The following is an 8129-nucleotide window of genomic DNA, read 5'->3' as shown; positions in this document are numbered from 1 at the left end:
TTAATTTACTCTAGTTACTACTTTATTTTACTTTTACTTACACGAAACCTTGTGTTTGAAAACCACACGGTGGAGTTGGGGACACAAGGCTTTTTTTGCAGGATTGTTAGAAGAAGAGAGGGAGAGATAACTCTTTACTTCATTCCCCGAGAGTTGGCTCAACTAACTTGAGTGTAACACTTTAGTTTGAGCTCTCTTATATAGGCATGGATTATTCTAGGGTTTATGATGTGCTCACAAGATCTCTTTAGGTATATATAGGTTAAGTATCCACTTAGCTAGCTTTGTTTGGATGGTTCCTACTTTATTTCTTAATGTCAAGAATGTGGTTCTATTCCTTTAAAGTTGTACTACCTCACCACTTCTCAACGAAATGGATTATATCCTAGGGTTTTAGCTCAAGTGTTGACATTGCGTCTCTAATAGATATATACTTCTCTCTTCTCTAGGGTCTGATGGGTATAAATTTGGATAGAGAAGAACATAATAAGTGGGAGCTTGATAAGAAAACTAGTGTTGATCTCCTTGTCATGAATTCAATAATTGAGTTGGAGATATACCCTGAAGATCATGGTAGAAACATTGATTTAGTTAAATACATGGAAAACATAATCAAGAATAGTTCTCAATTTTCTTGTTACTTGATTTGTAGTTAAATAGATATCCATATGTTATGGCAAGGAATACCATATTATGATCTTTTAGAATATCTAATAATTGATCCTTGCTTAATGTGTTGTTGTGTTGGTTTTTGTTCCATTTGATCTAACCCCTTAGATAAAATCACTTCTACCCAAAATAATGTTTTAGTAAGGATCACATTGAAGTTTATAGCGCTTGACTTGATGAGCTACATCAATTCCATCAATTCTATTGAAACTTCAGCTACTGTGACAAGTTTATTTGAAAGCGCGAAAATTCCCTGAATTTTCTTTGCACGAATGCAATGCACACATCTGTTTCCTCTCTTTTTGTAACCCAAAATCCTGGGACGTTACATTTTCTCTCCCTCTCCTCTCCCTCATGTGTGTGTTCCCAAAGTTTGGAATGTGCACAAGGGGCTGATAGTTCTCCACCATACGCATGTCGTTGCGCTGCTGAAATTGGTCCAGATCTTCTTCTTCCGCTGCTTTGCTGGACCGGATCCCAGGAGATGTCATTACACCGTGCGTGTGTAAAAGTGCGGGGGCGTTGGATATAGATCGATTCATCGTTCGTATTTCTATTCTACCTTTAGCTCAGTGTCGATGTACACCTTCATCGACAATGTTCATCGTGAACGTAATATTTTTTGGTGTTCAAAGGTATGAACACCATATCCCTCCGTTACCTTACATCTGCATAGAATAGAACTTGGCTATGTTATTGTGTTGGTAGGAAATTTTTTGTTTTCTGCTACGGAACCCTATAGGTTTATCAAAAACTTTTCTCAAGTTGCAATTCTTTTAACTATGCTACTACAAAAGGGACTCACTTTAAGTTTATTATGAATGCATTGTAGCTTTTAATCATCTTAAGCAAGCTCTTGTTGATGCTCTCACTATGAAACCACCCAAGTATGATGAATCTTTTGAATTGATATGTGAAGCTAGTCATAATTCCATAGCTGTAAGTTTGGGCCAACATGATATTGATGAGTTTAACATTATTCATTATGCAAGTAAAACTTCAAATGAAGCCCAAAGAAAATACCCTATGGTTGAGAAGGAATTATTTGTTGTAGTCTATGGATGTGATAAGTTTAGGTCCTACATTTAAGTTTCTAAAGTTAAAGTTCATACAGATCGCGAAGGCTTAAAAGAAATAATCACATGAAAAGATGTTAAGCCAAGGTTGATTCGCTGGATTTTGCTCTTGCAATAGTTTGAACTGCAGATGGTGGACCCCAGAAGAGGGAAAAGAAGAACTAAAGATCATAGAACTAAAGTTCGAAGATGACAAGCATGAAGAAATGCGAATATGTATTCCACTACGAATGGTACATTTTGAAAACTCACTAAAATATTTGATATATATACTCTTGGTGGCCTTAGAGAAGACACCGTGCTAATGCCAAACTAGACAAACACATTTAAGCTTTGGGATGAAAGCCGTCCACCGGACATCTCCCAATAGCTAAAGTTTGTTTTCCCTCTACATCAATACGTTATTTTAAGTTTTCTTTGTTCAAGTCCTTGTTTTTTTTTTGCTTTCTTATGCTTATATGAAGAAAATGAGCCATATATCGAGTTGGTACAGTGAGCCGGTATGATCAGGCCTGCCTTACCACCTCTCGTTAATATCCCATTATATTTTGTATGTTTTGACGATTCTTCATAAGAGTTGGTACGGTTAGTCCATACGGTCGACATTGAAAGTACTGGCGACCATTAAATCTTTTGTTGCCAGGAGGGCGAGCTCATGAAATCGGTACGGGAAGATGGTACGATCACTATTCCCGTACCTCGGCCCATAGAACTTTGTCTAACAAAACATTGGTCGGTTAACAAGAACCCATACGGGGCTAAGTTAAAAAGGTAAGATATCCTTTTATAAAAGAAACACTGTGAGAAGGAGCATGCGAAAGCAGTTGTGTACGCCAACACCGACATCCTTCTCCTGAAGAAGAAGACCGATACAAGACCAAGGGACAAGCATGAGGGAGGTACGTTTGAGAAGGCCAAGGTCTTCTCAGGATGTTCATCCCCAAAGAGGAGCCCGCTGAATCTTGAAGAAAGGATTGGTAAGCTTGAGCATAATCAGAGTAAATAATCCTCCCACTCGATAATGTGCATGAACGTCTTGGCAAACTTGAGCACAAATATGCACTTAATGCCATGTGCAAGGGGTTTGCTAATCATGTGAACAAGTTTGGTGCAGACATGCAGAAACAACTGCATGATTGTCTACCCTGAGGAGCGTAACAATTATATTTAGGAAGCACTCATTACGCATGATTGCTATCTTAGTCAGTGTTTGCCAAACCGCGATACCAAATAATCGCAAGGGATTATTTGATCCTCCCTCGCTTGTTTTTCAAGCAAGAAGGATTTTTAATACCTTGTAATCTTGATCTCTTTAATAGTTTTATTCCGAGCAATACTTAGATATTTTTGTGTGTTGCATATGATGGAAAGAACTCCCTGTGTACCAACTCGTTGGGACTCCAAGTGCAGAGTATTGTAGCAAGCTTCTTTTCCCAACAAGGGTGACTCGAGAGTTATATACCGAACTCTCAGGGAATTGGTAAGGGGTTGATTCTTCTTCTCCTCTTCTAGCAACCTACAAAGCAAAGTTTTTGTCATGTGTCCCCAACTTCACCGTGTGGTTGTCAAGCATAAGGTTTCGTATTAATAATATGAAATATAAATATAAATAAAGTAAAGTAAATCAAGTAAACTAGGCAAGCAAAAGATAAAAGCAATGAAAGGACGGTTGTTTTGGGGTTTTGTGTGTGTTTGCAAGTGAAGAAAGTATTTTTGTATTTTTGAAAAAATAAATAGAAGAGAATTTAAAGTGTGATAGTTGTGTTGGAAAGGTGACTTATGGTTTAAAATGGACCGGGTTCATGGGTTCACTTGTCTACTCTCGTTTTGGGTTGTAGTGGACACAAAAACTTCAGCAAATACATGCAAATAAATGCTATTGATCAAGGGGGGCTAGTCCACCTCTGGACTACGTGTTTGTGGCAGTACCTTGATCTATTTATCTCATGTTCTTCATAGTTCTTAGTGCCATATGAGCTGCCAAACATGATTATGGTCATATATGTAATACCTATTTGGTGGATCTTTATTCTATGATAAGATGCTATGAGATTTGACTATACTTTGTGTAAGATGTATTGATATATGCATATTATGTACCCCGTTCTTAAGTATTGGTTCCGATCCAACTTGTATGCAAGAATGTGTGTGGGGTGATGTGTGTGTTAGATGAAATAGCATGGTTTTAGTGATTGGATAGTGACAACAAATTCATGATCTATTATGGTTTTTCCTTTTCTTTTGCTATCTCACTAGGGATAAAGTGAATGCATGTGCTATGTTTGTCACGTGACAAAAGTGATGGTCTTGTTTGTTCAAGGTAGCATATTTGATATTCAAACATCATGTCAAAGTACTTATGGCTACACTATGTTAATTCTTAATACACGATTGTATGAAGTTTTTCCTGGTTTGTGGAGTATAAGAGAGATGTGTTGCATGCTATCTATGTTAGGACGTGATGACCATATGAATGCGTATCTTACATATGTTGAAGTTATTTTGTTTATATCTCATTGATGAATTGTTATTGTCCACTACAACTTAAAAGAAAGAATAGTCAAGTGAACCCATGAATCCCGGTACAATTTTTAATCATAAGAAACACCTTTCCATTTTTTGTATCTTACTTTTTATTTGTATCACTATTTTAATCCGAAAATAATAAAAACTAGTTATCTTATTTGCACTCGAAACCCCAAAACAAACAAACATTTACCGCTCTTACTTAGTTTACTTTACTTGTTTAGTTTACTTTACTCTAGTTACTACTTTACTTTACTTTTACTTACATGAAACCTTGTGGTTGACAACCATACGGTGGAGTTGGGGACACAAGGCTTTATTTGATTTTAAAGGATTGCTAGAAGAACAGAGGGAGAGATAATTCTTTACTCCATTCCCCGAGAGTTTGATATAACCCTCGAGTCACCCTTGTGGGGAAAATACTCTGCTGACACACACTACAAGAAAAGTTCTGATAGACAACGTCCCAAAATCGTCCGCTAAGGGGTATTTTCGTCGCCTATGGGCCTAACCCGACGATATGGGTTCTGTGGTCTAAAATGCGCCAGGCAAAGTCCTAAGACGATTTTTTCGGTCCGTCGCGCTTGGGCGCCCTTCCGCCACGGAAAATCGGACCGTTGCAGAAATGTTTCCGGGAGCCCGTTGACTGCTGATGTCATGCAAACTGACACGTGGCAGACGCCGTTAACTGGCAGTTAACGGCGTTAACCGGCTGAAACCCCGTGGTAGATGGTAGGCCCACACGAGGCCTGCCACGTCTTAAGCGGGTCGGGCCAGCTGACTTAGTTTGACCGGTCAACTATATAGCTGGGCTGGTCCATTAGTTACGTGGTTCGGGCCTAACCTCTAAGGTTGACTGGTCAAAACTAAAATGGGCCGGCCCACTAAGCATGTGGGCCGGGCCGAAAGCACTCGTTTGACCGGTCAACAGGGAAAAGGGCCGGCCCACAAGACATGCGGGACCCACTTTCCTGTTATCGGGCCGGCCCATTTACCAAGTGGGGTCCACCTTAAAGCAAGTGGGCCGGCCCAAAAATTTATTGGGCCGGCCCAATTAGCATGTGGGTCCCACTTTCCTGCTATCGGGCCGGCCCATTTTGTACGTGGGGTCCACAATAGATCAAATGGGCTGGCCCAACAACCCAGTGGGCCGGGCCAAAAACACAAGTGGGTCCCACATTCTCGTTAAAGGGCCGGCCCATTTAGAATGTGGGGTCCACCATATAGCAAGTGGGCCGGCCCAACAAGATAGTGGGCCGGCCCAAAACGCATGTGGGTCCCACTTTCCTGTTAAAGGGCCGGCCCATTTAGTATGTGGGGTCCACCATATAGCAAGTGGGCCGGCCCAACAAGATAGTGGGCCGGGCCAAAAACACAGGTGGGTCCCACTTTCCTGTTAAAGGGCCGGCCCAATTAGTATGTGGGGTCCACCATATAGCAAGTGGGCCGGCCCAACAAGATAGTGGGCCGGGCCAAAACACAGGTGGGTCCCTTTTGCCTGTTAAAGGACAGGCCCGCTGAGTATGTGGGGTCCACCATATAGCAAGTGGGCTGGCCCAACAAGATAGTGGGCTGGCCCAACAAGATAGTGGGCCGGCCCAATAATCAGGTGGGCCCACTATCGTGTTAACGGGCCGGCCCAATAAGTAAGTCAGCCGGCCCAAAATGAAAGTGGGTCCCACACTACTGTTAATGGGCCGGCCCAATCGTTATAGGGCCCCGGTTGTTTGACTAGTCAACTTGCATTAAATTTCATGAGCCTAAAATCTGATATCAATGATACATAAAATTACATACACAAATAAAATAACTAGGAAAATTACAAGGCAATTAATGTGCCCAAATAAAAAAATTACATAGAATCATTGAGGACTTCTATTAGCATCATCAATAACACGTTGACATTTGGCAATCGCCTTGATTGAATCTTGTGTACTCTTGGTCAACATATCAGCTACAGACCTTAAAGCAGCAATACCATGTCTTTTATAAAGTACAGACCTTGAGATGTTTATTGTTTGATGAAAGGAATGGTCTAGGTTGACGGCTATGAGAGGATGCATCGAAGAAAGATCGAACTTTTTGTGGGCCTCTCTTCTAATGAAGATTGCTTCATCGAACCGCATTCGATAATAATGCAAAAAGAGTTAAACGATGAACTATCCAAACATGTATTAAGCATTGTCGATATGAGATAGTCACAAGTACTAAGCGCGACTTACATTATATCGTTGCATAGGCTCACCCCGGAACCTTTTTTGCGCTCTATCTTCTACTAAGGACTTCTTCATTACAACTGCATTCTAGTAATATTGCAAACATAGTTACAACAGTGAACTATTCAAATATTTATTATGCAATGTAGATATAAAGATAATAACAAGTTGCATAAATAAGACAATGTATGAAACTTGTACTAAGCAGACTTACATCATAATGTTGCACAGGGTCGCTTTGGCGACTATCTTCTAATGATGACTGCTTCACTAAAAATGCATTCAGTAATATTGCAAAAATAGTTACAACAAATAACTATTCAAACATGTATTACGCAATGTAGAGATCGGATAACAGCATGTAGCAAAACATACCGGTCGTCGTAGGTCCTTCTCTTGCGTGCACTAGTCGTGGTCGACATGCCTCGTCATTTTAGGTTCAGCCATCAAGTGAAATGCTAATCCTCCCGCTCCATTGTTCTTAATCCGTGTTTAGATATCACATTTAAGACCAAGTCAGCCTGGTTTCAAATAACAAAAAACTTGAGCTGCCAAATGAATAAGCCAATATTTACCGGATATCGATTAAAACCAACTAGATGTTGCTTTGCATGAGATACGAATTTCGGACATTCAGATTTAGAGTAGGGTAATGCCAAGGTTTTCCACATAAAGTAACCGGCATTAAGAATGACCAAATGTCGGGTTGAAATCACCTTCGCAGCTTGCTCCAAGACAAGCATATCAAATAGGCGTAAACATAGTAAAGCATGGATGGCATTGCTATGGCAGGGTTCCAAGTGTTAATCTCTTGCATAAGGAACAATGCATATAGGTTATAGATAATAACGGAAGTAAACTGACAAAGTTACCAACCAAGAACTCAGATTCCAACCTTCCCTAGCGTCCCCGCTGTTAATGTTGGATATTCTAATAAGTGGTTCGCATGATCAATCCCTAGGAAAAATAACATTGACAAGTTAGTCTACGATAATAAAAAGACCAGACATGCACGCAAACAATAACTATACAAGCTGTGCGACAGGAGCATTCATGGAAAAAATAGCTATAAGCTAAAGACGAGGTATAAGAGCAAGCAGATTGGAAATGCACATAGCATGATTATAAAAGCAGTGTGAGAATAGCAGACACGAGAAAACAGCTAGCGGCTAGCGGTGAGCTAATGACGTGGTATAAGAACAACCAGATTGGAAATGCCCATAGCATGACTATAAAAGGAATAGCATGCAGTACAAAAACAGTTGGCAGCAAATGAATGGGTATAAGGCTATAAATATGTGGATGCACACAAGTGTCGGTAGAATGAACGAGATGGTAGCGACCGGATAATGCTTTGGTACTCGTACAATATTTAAACGAACTTCATGCGAAGTAACACATCAAGAAATTTAATGGCATATGAGATCTGCAAATAACTACACAAAACATGGCTAAAGAAACACCGCGATCTAACGGGCCAGCGTACTAACCAAGCTGCGGCGGGGTGGACGGGGGCGGCAACTTCCATTCCAGCGGTGGCGAACGCGGGAGACGATGAGTCGACCCTGTTTCAGTAGAAGCGGGCGTTAGTGAAGCAGATCTGTTTTGGCTGGTGACAAGGGATTAACTTATCAATGCCTAT

The sequence above is a fragment of the Lolium rigidum genome, chromosome 6 (assembly GCF_022539505.1).
Source record: "Lolium rigidum isolate FL_2022 chromosome 6, APGP_CSIRO_Lrig_0.1, whole genome shotgun sequence".
NCBI classification, from domain to species: domain Eukaryota; kingdom Viridiplantae; phylum Streptophyta; class Magnoliopsida; order Poales; family Poaceae; genus Lolium; species Lolium rigidum.
Note: the sequence above shows the minus strand (reverse complement) of the source record.